This window comes from Prionailurus viverrinus, chromosome D3 (genome assembly GCF_022837055.1).
Source record: "Prionailurus viverrinus isolate Anna chromosome D3, UM_Priviv_1.0, whole genome shotgun sequence".
NCBI lineage: Eukaryota > Metazoa > Chordata > Mammalia > Carnivora > Felidae > Prionailurus > Prionailurus viverrinus.
The window spans coordinates 37,933,849-37,958,350 of record NC_062572.1 but is presented as its reverse complement, the minus strand read 5'-3'; the positions used below and the strand labels follow the sequence as shown (position 1 = coordinate 37,958,350).

Below are 24,502 nucleotides of genomic sequence, written 5' to 3'. Positions count from 1 at the left end.
ATTCTCTTTTGAACTCTTTTATCAACTTGTCACTGTCCCTGATTACATATGCAGCCTGCAGAACCTAGAACGAATGATCGTCCAGGCTCTTACTTGTTCCAACGACCAGAAAAGTCTTTTCAAAACAAAAAACACTTATTTATCTCTTCAAACCCCAGGGAAAACTGAGAGTTTGACAGCCAAGCAAGCTTAAAAGGCAAATGTGCTTCGCCTAAGAGGGAAAGGTGATGGCACGTTTTGCACATGCGGAAACACAGACTGAAGCTGCTATCAGAGAACCGGAAGTAAAACTTGAAGACTTAATATTAATGCCTCCTGAGTAGATCTTCATAACATGACCTCAGTATTTCATTTGATATGAATTTCCTGAATAACAAATATATCCAGCTTCATATTGCAATTCAAAATTTATTTTCCAAACCCAAATAGAAATAATCTTTAATATCCATGCTATTATCTTTCAATAAAAATAAAGATATTTTTCCTTATGCATTTGTTGATCAGAACATTTTAAAACCTAGCTGATTTTTTATTTTTTATTTTATTTATTTTTTTTTCCCTGAAATTTATTGACAAATTGGTTTCCATACAACACCCAGTGCTCATCCCAAAAGGTGCCCTCCTCAATACCCATCACCCACCCTCTCCTCCCTCCCACCCCCCATCAACCCTCAGTTTGTTCTCAGTTTTTAACAGTCTCTTATGCTTTGGCTCTCTCCCATTCTAACCTCTTTTTTTTTTTTTTCCTTCCCCTCCCCCATGGGTTCCTGTTAAGTTTCTCAGGATCCACATAAGAGTGAAACCATATGGTATCTGTCTTTCTCTGTATGGCTTATTTCACTTAGCATCACACTCTCCAGTTCCATCCACGTTGCTACAAAAGGCCATATTTCATTTTTTCTCATTGCCACGTAATATTCCATTGTGTATATAAACCACAATTTCTTTATCCATTCATCAGTTGATGGACATTTAGGCTCTTTCCATAATTTGGCTATTGTTGAGAGTGCTGCTATGAACATTGGGGTACAAAAGCCCTATGCATCAGTGCTCCTGTATCCCTTGGATAAATTCCTAGAAGTGCTATTGCTGGGTCATAGGGTAGGTCTATTTTTAATTTTCTGAGGAACCTCCACACTGCTTTCCAGAGCGGCTGCACCAATTTGCATTCCCACCAACAGTGCAAGAGGGTTCCCATTTCTCCACATCCTCTCCAGCATCTATAGTCTCCTGATTTGTTCATTTTGGCCACTCTGACTGGCGTGAGGTGATACCTGAGTGTGGTTTTGATTTGTATTTCCCTGATGAGGAGCGACGCTGAACATCTTTTCATGTGCCTGTTGGCCATCCGGATGTCTTCTTTAGAGAAGTGTCTATTCATGTTTTCTGCCCATTTCTTCACTGGGTTATTTGTTTTTTGGGTGTGGAGTTTGGTGAGCTCTTTATAGATTTTGGATACTAGCCCTTTGTCCGATATGTCATTTGCGAATATCTTTTCCCATTCCGTTGGTTGCCTTTTAGTTTTGTTGGTTGTTTCCTTTGCTGTGCAGAAGCTATTATCTTCATAAGGTCCCAGTAATTCACTTTTGCTTTTAATTCCCTTGCCTTTGGGGATGTGTCGAGTAAGAGATTGCTACGGCTGAGGTCAGAGAGGTCTTTTCCTGCTTTCTCCTCTAAGGTTTTGATGGTTTCCTGTCTCACATTTAGGTCCTTTATCCATTTTGAGTTTATTTTTGTGAATGGTGTGAGAAAGTGGTCTAGTTTCAACCTTCTGCATGTTGCTGTCCAGTTCTCCCAGCACCATTTGTTAAAGAGGCTGTCTTTTTTCCATTGGATGTTCTTTCCTGCTTTGTCAAAGATGAGTTGGCCATATGTTTGTGGGTCTAGTTCTGGGGTTTCTATTCTATTCCATTGGTCTATGTGTCTGTTTTGGTGCCAATACCATGCTGTCTTGATGATGACAGCTTTGTAGTAGAGGCTAAAGTCTGGGATTGTGATGCCTCCTGCTTTGGTCTTCTTCTTCAAAATTCCTTTGGCTATTCGGGGCCTTTTGTGGTTCCATATGAATTTTAGGATTGCTTGTTCTAGTTTCGAGAAGAATGCTGGTGCAATTTTGATTGGGATTGCATTGAATGTGTAGATAGCTTTGGGTAGTATTGACATTTTGACAATATTTATTTTTCCAATCCATGAGCAGGGAATATCTTTCCATTTCTTTAAATCTTCTTCAATTTCCTTCATAAGCTTTCTATAGTTTTCAGCATACAGATCCTTTACATCTTTGGTTAGATTTATTCCTAGGTATTTTATGCTTCTTGGTGCAATTGTGAATGGGATCAGTTTCTTTATTTGTCTTTCTGTTGCTTCATTGTTAGTGTATAAGAATGCAACTGATTTCTGTACATTGATTTTGTATCCTGCAACTTTGCTGAATTCCTGTATCAGTTCTAGCAGACTTTTGGTGGAGTCTATCGGATTTTCCATGTATAATATCATGTCATCTGCAAAAAGCGCAAGCTTGACTTCATCTTTGCCAATTTTGATGCCTTTGATTTCCTTTTGTTGTCTGATTGCTGATGCTAGAACTTCCAGCACTATGTTAAACAGCAGCGGTGAGAGTGGGCATCCTTGTCGTGTTCCTGATCTCAGGGAAAAAGCTTTCAGTTTTTCCCCGTTGAGGATGATGTTAGCTGTGGGCTTTTCATAAATGGCTTTTATGATCTTTAAGTATGTTCCTTCTATCCCGACTTTTTCAAGGGTTTTTATTAAGAAAGGGTGCTGGATTTTGTCGAAGGCCTTTTCTGCATCGATTGACAGGATCATATGGTTCTTCTCTTTTTTTTTGTTAATGTGATGTATCACGTTGATTGATTTGCGAATGTTGAACCAGCCCTGCATCCCAGGAATGAATCCCACTTGATCATGGTGAATAATTCTTTTTATATGCCGTTGAATTCGATTTGCCTAGCTGATTTTTTAAAAATGTATAATTTCATGATATAATATAAAAGCAGTGTCGGTAAAAAATACCTCATCTTTATTATGACATTGACATTTTTCTTCATGAAGAGAAGTAAGATAAAGCCAATACTATTTTAGCCTTCCTCCCTTATGAACTCAATGAATTCATAAAGATAAATACCATAAACAAACATTAGTGATCATGCAGTATATATTACAAGGGATTTCATTTTGATCTGACAGGAGGTTTGGTTTTGCAATATTTTAAAAATTATTATAAAATTTCAGAGGTTTTTTGTTTTTAATTTTAGCTTTTCAGCTGATATAATATTTTCTTTCTCTATTATTCATGAGCGTCCTTCCTTTCTTCTTTTTTTATTCTCTGAACTACACTTGTTTTCTGAGACTGGATCTCTACCAACCATGTATAAATGTACTTTCTATGTTTCTCCCCATTCTCAATTGTAATGGATCCTTGAATTGTAGCCCTTTGGGAAATAAGATTCAACGGTCCATAATCTCAGGTAGTCTTCATGATATTCTGAAGTAAACCCATGACAAATTGTCAAATCTGGAGGTGAGAAAGGGAATACTTGCAATAGCCCCATTTGAGCTGTTATAGACTTCAAAGTGTTTTGCAGGAATCCAAAGATACCCCCAACACGGAATGCCAGTGATGTGATTTTACATGAGCTGTACCATTGCTCAGAGCTATGGCTTCCTCACATAATAATGGGACCCCACGTTTATGCAGAAAGTGGATATGAGGACTAGAGCATGAGTAGAACTTGAAACCACCCAGCCAGAGTAGGAAAATTGTATCAGCAGTTCGAATACACCAAAGTACAAACTTTAGATGTTGGTATAACGTCAGCAGAAACCTGAATTGGTGGGAAAGAAGTGGTATTAATTGTACTGTTGGAAAAAAAGAATCTGGTGACACTGGAGTAAGCAAAAGACACTTATGGAGTGTTATTATGGTTCACAAAGATTCTTGAGAATTTGCCATTATGAATAAATGACCAACCAGCATTGCTTTTGAGAGGACCCAGGAACTACAGTGAGTCATTATTTATTTAAAAATACCCCCAGGAGTTGGGTAAAATGAAAAGGATAAGAGGATCGTGAGGATTCTGGACCACAGGAAAAAGATAGTATTAAATCAGCTCTCCTCATCATCTGTTGACGTGTTCTTGATTCTACCTGGTATAAAGGAGGAAGCTGATCCCTAGTGGCATCACAGGAAAATAAGGTATGATCAAAAAAGTCTTTATAAAGCAGTTAATAATTACAAAACACTAAAATAAAAGTTGTTGGCTAGAAGAGGCTTCCAAGATCCTTTCTGTCTTTTGTGAGGAAACAGGGGTAAAGGGAAGGCTAACTATCATTTATTAAACACTTACCATGAAAAGACAACCATTTAAAGCCTCTGCAAATGGTCCTAAGGGCAAAGAGCAAATGAACAAAACATCGATGCAAGAAAATCTATGAAACTTTGCTAAGAAAGATGAGAGTCTGTGCTGTGTGAACCAAGAGTCTTCTCCCTTCTGTCTCCCTGCTTAGCAAGACGACTTCACTCTAGTCTGCTGCAGCCAAGAGTGCAGGGCTGTCTCTCCCGGAAGCTCCCAGTAGGAGAGTTTTCTTACCAAGAGGAGCAGAACCTCAGTATTTCTCATTCCCCATCCTCTCACTGCCTGCTGCTGAGGCTAGATCCTAGACAAGTGTGGTCAGGAAGTAGGGATTCCCTTCCTGTTCACAGCTCTAATGCATGGGATGGAAGCTGTATCTTAGTCACAGCTCACTGAGAATTCTGAAGCCCTGATAGCTCTTGCTTCACCTTGTGGCTCCATGAAAGAAGAAACAAGCCAAGAGAAGTTCAGGCCGCTGCCCCTCTCTGCACACTTCTCAGTTCACCCAGCACTCAGCTCCTGGAGCAGCAGAATCAGAAAGAAGATTGTCGTAATCCCCACTTCAAGTTTCAGAACCCTATTTTAGAGATTTTACGTAGGGGGGAGAAAAGGAGGCTGTAAAACCCATATGTCTCAATCTCTTCCTAAATATATTGACTTCATTTGCAACAAAGATGGAAAAGTTTAAACCTAAACTGCTCCCAAGAACAGTGGAAGTTGTAGTAAAAGACACTGGAAAGAAGATTCAAACTACTAGCAAAATTGTTATGCCATAGGACATTGTTGAAAGCACGATAGCAATGAATCAGCAATTACTAAAGGTAAACAACTGGGTGTGGTCAGGGAAATGGGTAATAGAGCCTTATCAAAACCACTGCAATTCTAGTGTCAGTTTATAAATTCAGATGTATATGGTAAACCCTGGAGCAACTCCTGAAACTCAAGAAATATAGTGACAAATGAAAGTGCTACACTACAAAATGAAAGGAAGCAGTAGAGGAGGGCTAGAGGAAGAAAAAGACACAAAACATAAAAACAAAAAAAAAATGGCAGACATGAATCCATTTATATCAATAATAATGTTAAATGTAAATGGATTAAAGAATCCAATCAGAAGTCAGAGATTGCCAGACTCAGTTTTAAAAAGTATGATCAGGAGCACCTGGGTGGCTCAGTCAGTTAAGTGCCTGACTTCGCCTCAGGTCATGATCTCACAGTTCATGGGTTTGAACCCTGTATAGGGCTCTGTGCTGACAGCTCAGAGCCTGGAGCCTACTTCGGATTCTGTACCTTCCTCTCTCTCTACCCCTCCCTTGCTCATGCTCTGTCTCTCTCTGTCTCTCAAAAATAAATGTTAAAACAAAATTTTTAAAAAAATTAAAAAGCATGATCAAACTATATGTTAACCATAAGATATAAATTTTAGTTTAGTTTAGTTTAGTTATTTTGAGAGAGAGAAAGAGTGAGTATGAGCAGGGGAGGGCAGAGAGAGGAAGAGAGAGACTCCAAAGCAGGATCTGCACTGTCAGCACAGAGCCTGACATGGAGCTTGATCTCACAAAGTGCAAGATCATGACCTGAGCCAAAATCAAGAGTTGGACTGACTAAGCCACCCGGGTGCCCCTAGGATGTACATTTTAGACTCAAAGATACAAATAAATTGAAGTAAAAGGATAGAAAAAGAAATACCATGCAAAAAACAATCACAAGAAAGATGGAGTGACAATACTGAGCAATTAACTTTAAAATAAGAACAATGTTGCTAAAGATAAACGTGGACATTTTATAATGATATGTATGGATCAGGAAGAAATATAAATTATATATATATATGCACCTAAAACAGAGACCCAAAATATATGAACCAACAATTGACATAATTGAAAAAACAGACAATTCAACAGCAATAGTTGGAGATTTTAATATCTTACTTTCAATAATGGATAGGAAATTAGACTGAAGATCAACAAGGAGATAGAAGACTTGAACATGTCTTGTTCATGTCAAGAAATCTTGAACAAGACTTCTTTATAGAATACTATAAACTAACTAGACCTAATGGACATTTTTCATAATCCCACCCAATAACAACAAAATATGCATTCTTCTCAAGTGCACATAAGATATTCTCCAAGATAAACTATATGCTAGGCTATAAAACAGGTATTGTAATCATTTGGGACATAAGATTCAACAGTTCACAATCTCAGATAGTATTCTGAAGTAAAAACAAGGCAAATTGAAGGATAGAAATAATACAAAGTATATAAATGTAATAAAATGCAAAGAATCACAATCCAATCACAATCCAATCACAATGAAATAATATTGAAAGTAATAGCAGGAATATATTAGGGAAACTCACAAATATGTGGAAATTAAGCAACACACTTCTAAATAACAAATGGGCCAAAGAAGAAATCACAAGGAAAATCAGAAAACACTTTGAGATTAATGGAAATGGAGATACAACATATCAGAACTAACAGAATGCATCTAGAGCACAGTTTAAAGGGAAATTTATAGTTGTAAATGCTTATAGTAAAAAAGAAAACAGATTTCAAATCATGACCTTAACCTTCACCTTAAGACACTGGGAAAAAAAAGAGAAAACTAAAGCAAAGAGGAAATAATAGAAATTAAAGCAGAAATTAACAAAATGGAGAGTAGAAAAACAAAGGGGAAAATCAATGAAAGCAAAAAGCTGGTTCTTTGAAAAGGTTAACAAAATTGACAAAAGCAAGCACTCAAATTATTAGAATCAGAAATAAAAGAGAAGACACTACTATTGACCTTACAGAATTGTTTTAATGGATCATAAAGTAATACTATGAATGGTAGTATGGCAACAAATTAGATAAACCAACTAAATTTGGACAAATTTGGACAAATTCCTTGAAAGGTACAAACTACTCAAACTGACTTTAAAAAAAGATAGACAATTTGAATAAACCTATTGCAAGTGAAGGGATTTAATTGATAATTAAATACTACCCACAAAGAAAGGCTCATACCCAGCAGCAACCTCACTGCTGAATTCTACCAAACATTTAAAGAATTATTATGAATTCTCAACAAACTCTTCTCAAAAGTAGAGAACACTTTCCAAATCATATTATGAGGCCAATATTACCTGATACCAAAACCAAGCTAAGGAATCACAGGAAAACAAAAAACCTATATGTCTTATGAATATGGACACAAAAAATCCTAGCAAACTGAATACAGCAGCACATAAAAGGAATTATACACCATGACCAAGTGGAATTTAACCCAAGGATGTGAGGTTGATTTAACATCTGAAAATCAGTTGACATGATACATCGTATCAATAAAAATTAAAAACTCACATGATCATGTCAATAGTTGCAGAAAAAGCATTTGACAGAAATTCAACACCATTTTATAATAAAAATACTTGATAAACTAGGAATAGAAGGAAATTTTCTCAACATGATAAAGACCATATATGAAAAACCCACATCATACTTAATGGTGAAAGATTGGATCTTTTCTCCTATGTCAGTAATAGGATGAGATATCTGCTCTCGCCACTTCTATTCAACATTATACCTGAAATTCTCAGTAGGTAAGAGAAAGAAAGAAATAATCTAGATTGAAAAGGAAGACATAAACTGTCTTTACTTGGAGTCAACATAATCTTGTATACAAAAAACAAATCCTAAGAAATCCACTAAAAAACACAGTAAAACAAAAAAACAGTGAAATGGTTCTGCAAGGTTTCAGGATTCAAGAGCAATATACAAACATTGATTGTATTTCTGTTCACTTAACCAATCTGAAATGAAACGAAGAAAACAATTCCACTTATAACAGCATTATAAAAAAATATTTAGGGATAAATGTAACAAAAGAAAAGCAAGAGTTATATTCTGAAAACTATAAAATGTTGTTGAAAGAAATTAAAAATCTAAATACTTGGACAAACACCCTGTGTTCATGGATTGGAAGACAATATTGTCAGATGACAACTCTCCTCAAACTGATCTGCAAATTCAGTGCAATCCCAATCAGAATCTCAGGTGACTTCTTAGTAGAAATTGACAAGATGATTCTAAAATTGATATGGAATTGCAAGAGACTCAGAATAGCAAAACAAACAAACAAACAAACAAAAACCTGGAAAAAGAAAAACAAATTAAGAAGGCTCACACTTTCCAATTTCAAAACTTACTACAAGGCAACGTTAATCAAGCTAGTATGGTACTAACACAGGAGTAAACACATAGATTAACGGGGTAAAAATGAGTCTAGAAGTAAACCCATACATTTGTTGTCAATTGATTTTCAACAAGGGTGCCAAGATAATCTGATGAGGAAAAAGATGTCTTTTTACAAATGATGCTAGGGACACTGGATACTCATATAAAAAGGATGAAATTGGACCTTTACATCACACCATATATAGGGATTAACTCAAAATGGATCAAAAGACTAATTGTAAGAGTTAAAACTATAAAACTCTCAGAAGAAAACATAGGGACAGATCTTCATGACCTTAGATTGGCAGACAATTCTTAGATATGACACCAAAAGCATGAGCAACAAACAAAAACATAAATCAATTGGGCTTCATCAAATACAAAAAGTTTCATGCTTCAAAGGATTTTATCAAAACAGTGAAAAGAAAACCAACAAAATGGAAGAAAATATTTACAAAGTATATATCTGATAAAGAACTTATATCCAGGATATATGATTAATCCTTATAATTCAATAACAAAAAGACAAATAACCCTATTTAAAAACGGACAAAGTATCTGAATGGACATTTCTTCAAGGAAGAATGGCCAATAAGCACATAGAAAGATATTTGATGTATTGATCATCAGGGAAATGCAAATTAAGAGTACATACAATGAGAGACCCCTCTGAACCCACTAAAATGGCTGGAATCAAAAGTCAGATAACAAGTGGTGACAAGGATGTGAAGATACTGGAGCTGTGGGGGAGGAAAAATTTTTCTCTCCCCTTGTAGATTCTTTTGGCTGGCCTATTAATTAAATTGTCACAAGACCAATTAACAGAGGAGAAAAACAAATTTAATTTTGTAAGTATGGGAGCCTCACATAGACATGAGGGGTTCAAAGACAATGAGGCAATTAAGGCTTATAGGCCAATCTGAGCTAAGGAGAAGGGTAAAGAGGTCTGGGGCTTCAAAGGCAAAGAAGACAATTCACAGGAAGATGGGAAGGGCAAATGTTTGGCAAGCAAATATTTGCCGTGCCCTGCAGAGACAATGGGACACAGAAAGGAATTTAACAAACAGGCCCTATGGAGCTCCTCCAGCTTAAGGTACCCTTTTTTTTTCTTTTTTAATGTTTATTTATTTTTTAGACGGAGAGAGGGACAGAGCACGAGTCGGGGAGGAGCAGAGAGAAGGAGACACAGAATCCGAAACAGGCTCTAGGCTGCGAGCTATCAGTACAGAGCCTGAGGTGGGGCTCGAACCCACAAACCATGAGCTCATGACCTGAGCTGAAGTCAGATGCTTAATATACCAAGGCACCCCTAGCATATACTCTTTGCAGTTACCTGCGGTGATAGCTCTCTTCCTGAACAAAGCCCTCTATCTAAATTCTCTTAGGCAATTAAAAGGGAGGTTAAAATCTCTTCCTGAGCCCTTTGGGCCTTGATTGTCTTCTGCTCAAAATAATCCACATGCCAAAGTGGCACATTCTTGGGCGACTTCTTCCAAACCCCTTAAGAACGTTTGCATATTGCCAGTGAGAATGTGAAGGGGTGCGACCTTTTTGGAAAGTGGCTAGGCAGTTTTTTCAATTATTCAACGTAGAGTTAGTGTATGACCCAGTCATCCCACTCCTTAGGTATATATCTAAGAGAAATAAAGCATATGTCCACAAAAAAACTTTTACACAGTGTTTATGGTAGTGTTACTCATCACAGCCAAGAGGTAGAAACAACCCAACATTTGAATGGATACATGGAGAACAGTTAAACAACATGTGGTATATCCATACAATGAAATATTCTTTTGCCTGATTAAAGTACCCATACGTGCTGTAATTTAGGTGCATCTTGATTAAAGTATGCTAAGTGGAAGAACACAGAGACACAAAAAAGACCACATATTACATGATTCCATTCTTTTTTTTTTTTTTAATTTTTTTTTTCAACGTTTATTTATTTTTTGGGACAGAGAGAGACAGAGCATGAATGGGGGAGGGGCAGAGAGAGAGGGAGACACAGAATCGGAAACAGGCTCCAGGCTCTGAGCCATCAGCCCAGAGCCCGACGCGGGGCTCGAACTCACGGACGGTGAGATCATGACCTGGCTGAAGTCGGACGCTTAACCGACTGCGCCACCCAGGCGCCCCTTACATGATTCCATTCTTAAGAAATGACCAGAACAGGAAGATCTGTAGGCACAGGCAGTAGATTAGGTATTGCTGAGGACAGAGCGTAAGGATAAGAGAATACATGAGCTGGGAAGGGGCAGAGAGAGAGGGAGACACAGAATCCGAAGCAGGCTCCAGGCTCCAAGCTGTCAGCATAGAGCCTGACACGGAGCTCAAACACACGAACTGTGAGATCGTGACCTGGGCCAAAGTCAGACTCTTAACCAACTGAGCCACCCAGGCGCCCCTACACTAACAATTTGTGCCTAACAGTATCTCATTTCTAGGTTCCCATTTCTCAGGTGAGGAAACCGAGGCTTAATATGTTTAAGTCTGAAAGTCACACTGTGAGGAAGTAGAAGAGAGGCCAGTAAAACAGGAAAACTGACTCCCAGTTCACTGTTGGAATTGATATTTACTGGATTTGATTATGAAGTGAAGTTAACTGCTTTTGCCTGTATTATACCATTTAACTCTTGAAAAACCTGCTTTCCTCATTTTAGTAATAGGGAAACTGATATCCACAGAAAGCATGTAAACTGGCAAAATTTCAAAGCCGTTCTTTTTACTGAAATTGCCATGCTTATTCCAGCTCATCAGAGCAAAACGTCACCTGCCTCCATGACAGTCAGCAGAAAGTGGCTGAGACCCAAATATACCAACCCTCTGAGCATAATGTTCATATTAAATGACAACTTTTAATTACCTGCAAAAGAAAGAATAGATCCAAGCCTAGAAAAAAAAAATACACCTTATACAGTTAAAGCGATATCATCAGTGACATCATTTTATTTATTTAGTCAATTTACTTATTTATGAGTTTTGGTCTCAGCTTGATAGGCCACATAAGTGCAAAGGTCACGCTCCTAAAAGCCACAGTTTTCAAATGACTAATGTGATGCTAGAGTCACGTGTGTTAAGCCTGCTTTCTATCACCACTTATTTATTTAGCTGAATTACAGATCACTTCAAAAGTCCACTAAGGGTGAAATAATCCCTTATTGGGAACGAGGGAATTGTACAAAATCAGTACTTCTAAAGAGAATAAAATGCTTTCTAAGAAGATTTGTCTTCCGAGAGTTTTGAAATTCAGGCCTACCGAGCCAACACGCATCTGCCAGCAGGACCCACCAGGTCAGCATCCTTGCAGCTTTCTAGAGTTTTCCTAAGAAGGGCCCAAAGAACGATAAGCAGGGCCTAAGGCTTCGAAAATAAGCGGGTGATGGGCAACAGGAAACTACTTCTGGGATAGGAGGAAGGATATGCAGCAGGGGCTTCTTCATCAGATTATACTCCCTCCTCCCTCCCCAGCCTGAGAAATGAACAAAGAGGCTGACAGAGCTGAATCCTCTAGGAAGAGGACAGAAAATCTGCATGGAACAGCAGAGAAGCTGCAAACTCTACTTGGTTTTGCTTAAAGCAGGTCTTAGGCAAGAATTCTTATTGTCCCAGGGTTATGTTCAAGGTATAAAAGCATTGGTTTCTGTGTAAAGATAAAATATCCTCTGTTTCTATAGAAGAGTGTAAGAACTATATTTAAGGGCCACCAGTCAGGAAAATCTTTTTGTGACACCATGGGTGGCCTGCAAAAGTGGATTTCGTGGGAGCAGCCTTCCTCGTATGCAAAATATTTTTTTACATCATTGCCTCAACAAGGTACTTATTCTCTTTAAGATTCTTGGAATGCCAAATGCAATACAATCTTTTGAGAAGAGGCGAGAAAAACCTCAGGAGAGCTGATTAAATACCTGTGCAAGTATTGTCTGAGAGATATAGGGTCATTGGGCATTTTCCCAGAAAAGTCAGTCCTCCCACTGCTGGCTCGTCAGATTCCCAACCTTAGACTTTTAGAGAATTCCAACTAATGCAAGTGTAAAAAAATCTTTAAGACCCTAAAAGCTTTCGGAAAAAAGTGACAGCCTGTTAAAGTTAAGCAAAACTCAAATAAAGGCCTAGGTTATCCGTTCTCAGTGTGTTGGTAACAGAAGCAATCAGCTTTTCTAAAACAAAGAGATGCCTGCTTCATTAGAGCCCATGCAAAATGCCTTTCCCGAGCATGTCTTCTCTTGGCTTCAGCTTCCAGCCGCAATCTTGAATAACTTTGAAGATGTGCGAGGGAGTATTTCAGGTATCCATTACTCTTGGTGGGAAAGGAAGGCCTGAAAATAGACAAGGAAAGTCTGCTTGGCTTCTTCCCTCCCTCTCCCAGCTCTGTTGCTGTTTTCTGCAAATGCTTTACCATAGCTTATCTAGGCAGGAGCTGACACGGGCCACTGATTCACTCTGGGTTGAAAAAGTGACCTCTTGAGGATAGTAATCTCTTTAGTCTGTGATTGTAGAATTGTGACTCACTCTTTCTGTAACACCAAAAAAAAAAAAAAAAAAAAAAGTCAACTTAGAAACAAACATATGTGAAAGTTGTCAGTAATAAACTTCAAAGGTGGTCAGTTTTGTTTTTGTTTTTCTTTTTTTTAAATTTATAGCATTAGATGGATGAACATAGTGTGATGTAACTTCCAGCTAATTGTGATTGTCCTCCCAACTCATCCTAGCTTCGGCTTTGGCTTCCTCTTTCTGGTTGGACAAAGATTAGAGTGAGGGTAGGATCATGTTCCCAGGTCTCTTGTCCACATTTCCTGACATTCTTTGGCCTTATGGACCCATGGAGGGACTTCCATCAGAGCTGGGCTCCTGGCCTCTCCCACCTTCACCTCCATGGGAAGACGTCACACCTCGCTGGATAGCTTGAGGGAAAGATTGACATGCTCAGGTCAGGCCCCTCTGGACGCCCTTCAGGGTCTGCCTGTCCACTGAATGGGTTAACCTGCACCTTCACATCCCAGGCTGCTCTGCTTCTTTGGGGGAGGCCAAGAGCATGGGAGGGACCTGTGGTTGGCGGGTGCTTGAGTGAGTTTAATTCTGGGGTTTAGAGTTAAGAAGCCTGTTGTAGGCACACATCTAAGTGGCATCCCCATAGCCCCTTAACCCCTCCAATCCAGTATTTATTTGTGATAATACTGATTTTTTTAAATCTCCTGCCACAGTCAAATCCATAGAGACAGGAAGTAGAATGGTGGCGGCTAAGGCCTGTGCCTGAGGGCGAATATGAAGTTATTGTTTAATGGATATGTGGTTTTGGGTTTGCAGGATGAAATGGATTCTAGAGATGGCTGATTGTAATGGCTACACAACAAAATGAATGCACTTAGGTAGGTAAATTTTATGTTATGTGTATTTTGTGCTTTGTTATGTATTTTGTTATGTTTATGTTATGTTATATATTTTAACACAGTAAAATAAATGGAAAAAACAAGTTCCTTCCAGTTTCTTTGCCTATGTCCCCCAGGACTAGACACATGATACACTTAACTTTCAGTGACTTACAGGAACCAGAAGCTGGAAATGTTACAAAGGACACTTCATCCCCCTTTGATGAGGGGACTTCTATTCTTTTTTTAAGTTATTTTTATTCTATGAGGGGACTTCTCCCCACTTTCTCACCCACTCCTTTCCTTGAGAGGAAAGATGACTTTCCCTGCTAGGCAAGCTCTCACTCACCCTCAGATCCAGCTGGCCTGGAGAAGTCTCCTGTGGAAGTCTTTCCATCTCTACAGGAGATGTTTCAGGGTGTCCAGATTTTCCTTGAACTGGATGGGTTACTTGAATTCTAAAATGAAATACCAGGAAGCCAATTGGATTGTCTATTATGCTGCATTCTTCAACCTAGCTTTTTTTTTCTTTTAATTTTTTTGTTACATTTATTTATTTTCGAGAGACAGAGCGTGAGCAGGGGAGGGGCAGAGAGAGAGGGAGACACAGAATCAGAAGCAGGCTTCAGGCTCTGAGCTGTCAGCACAGAGCCCGACGCAGGGCTCAAACCCATGAACCCTGAGATCATGATGTGAGCCGAAGTCGGACACTTAACTGACTGAGCCACCCAGGCATCCCTCTTCAACCTAGCTTTTACGAATTTGTTCATTAGCCAAATATTCATTGACTACTTAGGTGTCCCAACTCTTCTGAGCACTTGGGACAGAGTGATGAAGCTATTATTTTTATCTCTATCTGTCCAGTTCCTGGGTATTAATGCTTCATTAGGGAAGGAAAACAAAACTGGGGAAGGAAAGAAAAATGTTCAATGCATTATGTATTGAACCCCTTAAGCCTCTACAATTAACATATTCTTTGTTTAATGTAGAATTGATTAATATTTGTTTATTCAATATATATTGAGTCCCTGTGATAAGTAAGTCACTGAGATGAACAACAGTCTTTGTGAAGCTCCAAGTCTAGTAGGGAAAAAAGAAACACCAGTGAGTACATTCAATACATTGTAACTGATGGATAGTGTGGTATGAGCAGAAACAGGACTGTAATTAGCATATTCTTATTTTAAGTAGTTCAATATGGAATACATATCAAATTCTCAATATACCCTTAACTGAAAGCAGTAATCCCCACCACCTTCTTTTTAAAATTCTGGCAAATGCGAGAAATAAGAAATTTAGAAAGGAAGACTAAGGGTAACAGCAAAAACAACAACAAAACCCCAAAAGCTTTACCTAAAATTAGGACAGAGTCAGATATTATCATGCTTAGAGGTTAGTGCAAACAGGAATCAACGCAAAATGGGTACGATTAGCCATCTGCAGGAATCATGGCAGGAATAAGCCACCCAAGAGATGATTCACAAATGTATTGCTAGCAATTCAAGGGTGTTTTCTACATATCACCAGGGTTCTTAGCATGCTTCCCTAAAAGGGAAGCCATCAATTTAAAATGTAACTAGTAGAAGATTAGTAGTAATTTAAGAAATCGCAAACTGTCATAAGGAAATGATAGAGGATTTGGATGACAGATAAAAAGTATGAAAATGAATAGTACAGTAGAATTTATCAGTGTGTCCTCACAATCTCTAGGGAAGGAATCTTGCTGATTCTAAAGGCTAGTAAGGGATATCTTAGCAATATTCCTAGGACCGAGGAGAGCAATTTGTCTCATTTGGTAGTTGGATAACCCCTAATTGCAGCTGAGTCTGTTCTTTATTCTATGTTCACTAATTAACTTGCTGATCCAACTGTTGGCCAAGCACAAACTCCCATTGAACTGGCCCAGTAGTCAGGCACAAATGACTACTAATGGTCATCCTGTTAGATATTATCCTCAAGGTAAATTAATGAATGGATATGCTCATGGCTAAACCACTTAGTGAGTTGGATTTAGGGGACTCACTAAGACTCTAGAGCCTGCTCATCTTAGATCACTAATAAAATTAATGTACATTCTACATGTGTTGCTCTCATTCAGATTCAGGGATATTAGCCATGAGTCATAAACAACTAGTATGTCTGTCTGTCATTCTTTTCCTAATCCCCTCAACTTTGTTCATTTTCCATCCACTCAGGCCTGAAATCATAAAAACTTTCTTTGAATTATCTCCATCATAGTCTAACAATAATCCCATCCAATTAATTTTTCCTTCTTATTCTTCCTTTCACCTAAGTCTGGGCCTTGAAGATATCACAATTATGTGGTGACAAAGTATTTCCAAGTACAAATTGATGTGATTACACACGCCCCACTCCTATTCCACCTAAGTCACTCATTTACTCCCTAAGAGCCCCCCCTCCAGATGAGCGTTAGACAGGCACCCATTGCCACTGTGGACTTAATGCAGAACCAGCAAAAGTGGAAAGTCATTATTCTTAATTTCAAAATCTTAGAGGTGATACTGATAGATTCAATCCACATGTGTGACTTTCCCACCTAGTCTAAAGAAAGATTCTCCAAGCTGGAAAAGAGGGCAATCAAGGGAGGGGCTGCCAGAAAAAAAGAAATAAATACAAGTATAAGAGTGGTGCCCTGCTTCTGCCCCCTCACGACGAGGCCTGAGAGAGGACACTGCCAATCCTCTTATTTATGTTTGGGGACCCATGCAAAGAAAGTTGTTCTGTTGGAGTAGGGCTGGGAGATAGCAGACAGTAAGAGTGGGGACAAATTCCCCTCTTCCTCCTCTCATGCTGCCATCATTAAGAAGAACCTGCCAAGTGATAATGGTAACATGGATGCATTTAGATGCTAGCCGGAGACAGTCTACCTAGTGTCATGAGCTGGAGTGGTGTGGATGGTATCGGAAATCTCCCATGGCCCTCTAGTTCTGAACACTGAGATCGTCTAAGACAGGGACCTGCAAAGGTCCTCACCATCTGAATAAGCGCACATCTCAGAAGGAAGATTCTGTGTGGACAGTCTCTGCTCCCAGTGTCTGTCCCATGCCTATGTAGAGGACCACAAGATGAGTGAAATCATGAACAGGCTTCACCATAGTGTGGAGAAAGTTAAATGGAACATCTCTTTTGTCTACCTTCCCACTCCTTTCACCCTATCTTGAAATGATGGAGTTAAACACCCTGAAAAAAAAAACACAGAATAAGACTTGTTTTACCTGGAAGTGACTCGAGTAAATTTTATCCAGCAAGAAAAATGGAGCTGAGCTCCAGAAATTAAAATGAATTATAGAAAATGAAGACAGTTATGGGTCTTGTTTTTGTTGTTGCACACTTGACTAAGACCTTTAGAATTTGTACCTGCTACTTTCATATTACTAAAATATCTTTTTAATAAGTTCCCTGCCTCTATCTTACATACCACTGTCAAATTAATCTTCCTAAATGCCTACTTTAACAGCGCACTTGATGACTTCCTATTGCTTTCAGGATGAAGTCCAAGCTCTTCATCCCTGAGGCATTGTGAAAGGCCCCACACCATCTGCTCCCCAACTACTTTTGAACATTTTACCTCCTGCCATTTTCAGTAGGAATCCTCTGTTCCCAGAAAGCCATCCCTCTGACTTCCAGCCTCAATGCCTTTGTTCAACATCTTCTCTTACCACCTTCATCACATCTAAAGTGTTCTCCCTGCTTCTTTTATAGAAATCTCAACTTACTTCATAATTTGCTTAAAAAATTGTTTTTACAGTCCATCCTTGCAGTTTTCTGAACACACCTATCCATTTGCATTCCACTACATGGTAAGAAAAGTAGTGATGAGTTGCCAGGGGAAATGAGAGGAATCCCTCAAGATGGGGTTGTCAGAGAATGCTTCCTAGAAAGTGTGCATATATGTTGGGTCATAAAGGCAGGTAAAATTTATATATATAGGGATGGCAAAGATGGGGGGAAAGCAGTCTATAGGAAGAGATTATAGGCAAAGATATTTTCCATACATTTGGGGATTGTTGAGTGGTTGAATCAAGCACGAGCTTGATTTTCTTAACTCCTAAAAGTTAAGTTATTTTCTTAACTCCTAAAATATTTATTGTCCGTTCCACAAGTTTTGTATGTAACTGATATCTCTGTCTATACCATATCACTTCTATCTATATACCACATTTTGTAGGTTATGTATCAACCTACCTATTGGAATGTCCAGGTACACATACATGACTTGTCTCCAAGTAGGAAAACATTGCTTGGCATGTTTGGGATGTCTTATCACAGATAATTTCTGATGAGTATCACCACCTTAACCAATGATAATACATGAAAAGTAAAGGAAACTTAGAATCTGTGTCTGAGCACTGACCTCTCAGTAGCACTAATTGTCATTTATTTCTCATTTAGAATTTCTAGGAAATAAAATATCTAAGGTGTCAGCTGTATAGATAGTCAGAATTAACAATGATAATTACAGAATCTGGAGGTAATAAAAGCAACTAGAGAGAAGATAGTGGACATGGAAGAGAGAACAAGATGATCCAACATGAGGATAACTGGTTATGTAGATACAGAAAACTGAAACAAACAAAACAAAATAAGATGGTGCAAGCATATAGCAAAGATTTTTCTAAGTGAATTATTCGATAGAACTTGTGATGCACAATATCACTGCTGACAGAGTCAGTTCTTCTGGGAAGAATGTTGGGCTCCTAACATTACAAATTGAAGAATTGAAACTTTTTCCCCCCATGGAAAAAATAAATACTGGCTAAATTCTTTTAGGTTTAGTTCAAGTAACTTTTGAGTTGAATGAGCTTTTGTAGGCTGATTTAGGTGCAGAATCAATGTTTTTAGAATAGTTTCTATGTGGAAATATGTTCTGAGTGTCAAAGTCCTTAGAAATAGACTTCTAGAACATAAGTCACTTTTTCATTTGGAAGCTATCTATATTTCTTTTGTAATGGCTTCAGAGCCTAGCAGAAAACTATACTTAGAACAGGAATCTAGTAAATACCTGTTGGGGAAAAAAAAAATGAATGTATGCAGGTGCTTAATTCTGAATTCACTGGGTGAGACTAGTAATGGTTTGTGTACTGGATGGGAAATGCTCACATTCTTCAAATGATAATTATGAGAAATCACAAGCACAAAATACCTACTACACACTAAAAATTATAATAAATCTTATCATAACAGGTCAGAAATAATTGTCTCCTCTTGGAAGCCACTGATGGGACAAAACTTTGACATGGATCTGCAGAGTGAAAGGAATGATTCAGAGGACTTTGGAAGTAAAATGCATCTGGGAATCCACAACCTTTGTTTCATTTATTTATTCATTCATTTGTATACATTTATGTATACTCTTTCATCTATTTATCCAGCCTATGTATTAGTTTTCTACCACGACAGTAACCAATATCACAAATTTAGTATTTTAATATAACACACATATAGTACCTTACAATTATGTAGGTTAGGAGTACAGGTGAAAATCAAAGTATCAGCTGGCTAGGATCTCCCAGCTCATGTGGAAACTCAGAAAAGAATCTTGTAAATTTATAAACCCATTCAGGTTGTTGCCAGAATCCAATTCCTTACAGATGTAGAGTGAGGTTTTCACTTTCTTTCTCACGGCCAGCTGGAGATTTCCCTTAGCTCCTAGATATCTGTCTCTGATCCTTGCTTATGGCCTTCTACATATAGGAACCAACAACTGGGCTGTCATCCTTCTCATACTTGGAATCTCTCCGACTTCCTGTTACCAGGATAATTCAGGAAATGGTCCACACCATCTTAGGGTTCATAATCTGCATTATATCTGCAAAGTCCCTGTGAATGTAACACATTCACATCCAACTTCTCTGGAGGACCATTCTGCTTACCAAAGCCAACAGTAATTATTGTTGCTATGGACCTTTTCTATTTTCAATAAATTCTATCTCAATGAATGGAGGAGGAGGGCTGCTCAGTAACCTTGTCGAAGCCCTGCCAAGAAGTGACCTCTTAGCCACAGGTTTCATGAACAACCTCACATTTTAGCCATTAAAAAAACAAAACAAAACAAAAAACAAAACTCGTTTCCAACCCTGAACTATGTTAGTAGTTTTCTACTGGTTATTTAAAAAATTATCAAAGTGTATTTTTTAGCTTATAGAATCATAAATAGCCGACAGAAATTGCACACAAATATATAATAAGGATATGACTTGTATAACTAATTTATTGCTAAATCTTCTACCTTGTGGGGAAGTGGGGATTCTCATACACTGCTACTGAAAGGTAAATTTCTGGAGTGTGATTTGGCAACATATAGAAAAGCCCCCAAATATGTATAGTCTTTAACACATAGATTGTCATTCCAGGAATTTCTCTGAAAGAAATAACAATAGAGGGGCACCTGGCTGTCTCAATCAGTAGAATGTGTGACTCTTGATCTCAGGGTCTTGAGTTCAAGCCCCATATTGGGTGTAGAGATTACTTAAAAGATAAAAAATCTTAAAAACATATATTTAAAAAAAAGAAATAACAGCAGCTATGGATAAAGCTTTCACTACAAATATAGTCAAATGAACATATATGAATGTAAAGTAAAAAAATAACGATATATATATGAAAATGGTTACAAATTATGCTTCTTCCATACAATGAAATGATGTCTTATGACAAAACTCGTTGACAGGTTTGGAGATCTGACTTCACAGGGAACCTGTGTCCCCAAATCAGGCCAAACCTGGGAGAGCTAGATAGGGCCCAAATTTTTCCTTGCCCAATAAACAAAAGAAGAAATATCTACATGGTGAATCTGGGCCAAGTTCTAGTATAAATCAAGAAGCATAATTTCCCTTATCCCTGGTGGGACATAGTTGTGGTGAAAGACCTTGGACCGTAACAGGTCTTGAAAACTCCAGAACATCACAGGCAACCTGCCCAAGTTTCCTGAGGGAGAAGCCAGACCGGGAGAGACTTTGTCGTCATGATTCCTATAAGGACCAACAATTGAGAACCTGGCAGGTAGGAGTTTAATTCTATGCAAGCTCCCTGGAACTTTTAGATGCAATCCTAGGGCAGGGAAAAATCATGAATTGACTGAGATTAGTTTCTGCTGCCAGTAGAATGAGAAATAAAAATTAAGGTGAATTATGGAAAATAAATTGCATTTCTTGCATATCTGAGATTTCTACACACAATGCATGAACAGACAAAGACTGGAAGTAGATATTCTATAACAGTGATAGTAGCTATCACTCTAGGTGTTATCATCATGAGTGATGTTGACTTTATTGTTTGGAATTTTCATTTGTTAAAATAATGGAATATGTGTGGGTCTCAAATGTGGAAGAAATAATATAATTCTTTATTTTCTCATATACTCTAATAGAAGCATCAGCCCTATCTAGCACGGGCTCTACCTCAAATAGTCTGGAGCAACCCCCATGTTGAATGAAGCTTCTGAGCCTTATGCTACGTAAATGTGTATATGTGTGTGTGTGTGTAGAGGAGGGCCCCCCATCATCATGCAGTTTTCTGTCCACGCTGTTTCCATGTGTGTCATCCATTGTCACCCACCCCATAGTTACTAGAATTAAAAAAAAACACACAAAAAACTTTTTTTTCCCAAAAAATTAAAGTTTATTTATTTTGAGAGAGAGACAGAAAGCATGAGCGGGTGACAGGCAGAGAGAGAGGGAGAGAGAGAATCCCAAGCAGGCTCTGCACTGTCAGTGTGGAGCCGAATGTGGGGCTTGAACTCACAAAATGTGAGATCATGACCTGAGTCGAAACCAAGAGCTGGATGCTTAACTAACTGAGCCACGCAGTCACCCCTTCTTATAACCCTTTTTATTTCTGTAAGGACAGCAGTGATGTCCCTTTTTTCATTACTAATTTTGGTAGTTTAAGTCTTTCTTTCTTTCTTTCTTTCTTTCTTTCTTTTCTTCTTCCTTCCTTCCTTTTTTTTGTCAGTCTTGATAAAGGTTTGTCAACGTATTGATCTTTTCAAAAAAGTAACTATTGATTTGTTGATTTTCACAATTATTCTTCTACATTCTATTTCATTCATTTCTGTGCTAATCTTTATTATTTTCTTCCTTGTATTTGTTTTGGGTATAGTTTTTTCTTCTTTTTCCAGTTTCTTAAGGTGAAAACTTAGGTCATTGATTTGAAGTCTTTCTTTTGTTTCAAATATAGGTGTTTACAGCTATAAATTTCTCTTTAAGCACTGTTTTGACTACATGCCATAAGTTCAATGTTAACTTAAATCAAGTTACTTTTAACACTAACTCAGTTTCAATAAAATTGAGAGAAACTGGCTCAAATATATCTGTATTCCTTTTCCCTTCCTTTGTGCTATAATTGGCATATAAATTACATCTTTATGCATTATAAATCCAGCAACACAATTTTGTAAATATTGTTTATGGAGTTATTTTTTGAATCAGATAGAAGAAAAGAGTTACAAAAAATACACTTATACTGCCTCTTATATTTACCTATACAATTACACTTACTCACGCTCTTTATTTCTTCGTGTGGATTCAAATAAATGTTGAGTGCCTTTCCACTTCAGCCTGTATGGCATCCTTTATTATTTCTTGCAGGGCAGGAAGTTGTCTACTAGCAACAAATTTTCGGTTTTTGTTTGTCTGAAGATATGTTAATTTCACCTTCATTTTTGATGCATAGTGTTGCTGGATATAAGACTGCATTGACAATCTTTTTCTATCAGCACATAAATATATTTTCCAAGGGCTTTCTGGTTTCTATAGTTTCTGATGAGAAGACAGCCCTTAATCGCATTGAGGATCCGTCGTACATTATGAGTCATTTTTCTCTGGCTCTTTTTGAGATTCTCACGTTTGTCTTTGTCTTTCAACAATTTGACCAGGTATCTATGTATAGAGCTCCTTGAATTTATCAAGTCTGAATTTACTGAGCTTTATTGATGTGAAGGTTGGCTTTTAAATCAAACTTTGGAAATTTTCAGTGATTATTTCTTCAAATATTCTTTTTGCCCCCTTTCTCTTTCTTCTCTTTCTGAGATTCTTATTATGCATTGTAGTACATTTCTTGCTGTATCACAGGTCTCTGAAGCTCTGTTAACTTTTCTGCCTTCTATTTTCTCTCTGTCCCTCAGACTGTACAATATCAATAGACATATCTTCAGGTTCACTGATTTTTCTTCCAGTTCAAATTTGCTGTAGAAACCCTCTAATGAATTTTTGATTTTATTTGTTGTATTTTTAAACTCCAGGGTTTCTATTTGGTTCTTTTGATAATTTATTTGTATTGTTAGTCTCTATGTACTGACACATAGTTGTCATACATTACATTAATTCTTTAGATTTTGTTTCCTTTAGTTCTTTGAACATACTTACTGTAACTGATTTAAAGTCTTTGTCTAGTAAGGCCAACATCTAGGCCCTCTCAGGGGCAGTCCTGTTGACTGCTTTATTTTCTATGTACAGCCACACCTTCCTGTTTCTTTTCCTGTTTTATAATTTTTTATCGACACCTGCACATTTTATATACTATAATCTGGTAACTCTGGAAATAAGCCATCCCCCCCACTCCCAGCAGAATTTCATGTTGTTACAAAGTGTTTTTTGTTGTACTTGTCATTGTTGTTTTTTCTACTTGTTTGTTTAATGACTTTCCTGGACTAATTCTGTATTCCTTGTGAGGCACAGCCACTGAAATCTCTGCTCAATTAGTTTAGTGCTCAGGTGATGTTGGTCAGAGACTTTCTCAGCCAATTGGCTTGAAACAATTGGTTTGCACCAACAGATTTTCCACCCTTTCATGAGGGACTCTGTGTGTGTGTGTGTGTGTGTGTGTGTGTGTGTGTGTGTATGTGTTGGGAACACCTCCACCAATCTGCCTTAGCCTTGTTCTTCTGCTTATGCAAAGCCTCAAGAACCACAGGCTAGAGACTACCATTCTCTCAGATGTTTGGTAGACATGCTCACAGCCCTACCCCTGTGTGTGGCCTTCAATATCCCCAAGGGCATGACAAAGTGTTTCAAAGCCCCTTTGGACATCTCATTCCCCAGAACGGTCTTTTCACTTTTTTGCCACCTCTTGTCTGCCCCAACTATGAAGTATCACAGCTTCAAGTAGAGGTGATATTAGACAATTACTGATGGTTATTTTTGAAAATTGCTCTTGGGGTTCTGTGTCAGGTAAAATAATGGCAACACCCTGTGAATAGGGCTTTTCCAGGAAGCTGAGAGACAAGTCAAAAAAGGAGAAAACTATGAGAATAGGACTTTATGAGGGGCTTCAAATCCAGTGTGCTTCCCCTGGGGTCTATAAGGCAGCTCGTTTTTGAGGTTATTGTGGAGTTGGGGAGATGAAAGAACAACACAGTTCAGCTTTTGAATTTAAAGTCTGACCGTGTATACCCTGACACACACACACACACACACACACACACACCCCGTTTATGTTTCCAACATTGACATCAGAAAAATACAAAGACAGATGGTGACTTAAATATCCGTATCCATTTGTTAAGGCCTACCTCAAGTGACCC

The 24,502-nt window shown here is 38.0% G+C and overlaps 1 long non-coding RNA gene across 2 annotated transcripts in view; it reads left to right on the top strand.

Moving 5' to 3' along the window:
* LOC125149512 (uncharacterized) overlaps positions 1–24,502 on the top strand; it is a 73,436-nt gene that overhangs the window by 31,917 nt on the left and 17,017 nt on the right. For both annotated transcript variants that reach the window (XR_007145951.1, XR_007145950.1), the window contains exons 5-6: positions 13,898–13,959; positions 19,165–20,982. This is a non-coding gene — a long non-coding RNA (uncharacterized LOC125149512). The remainder of the gene's footprint in view (positions 1–13,897; positions 13,960–19,164; positions 20,983–24,502) is intronic.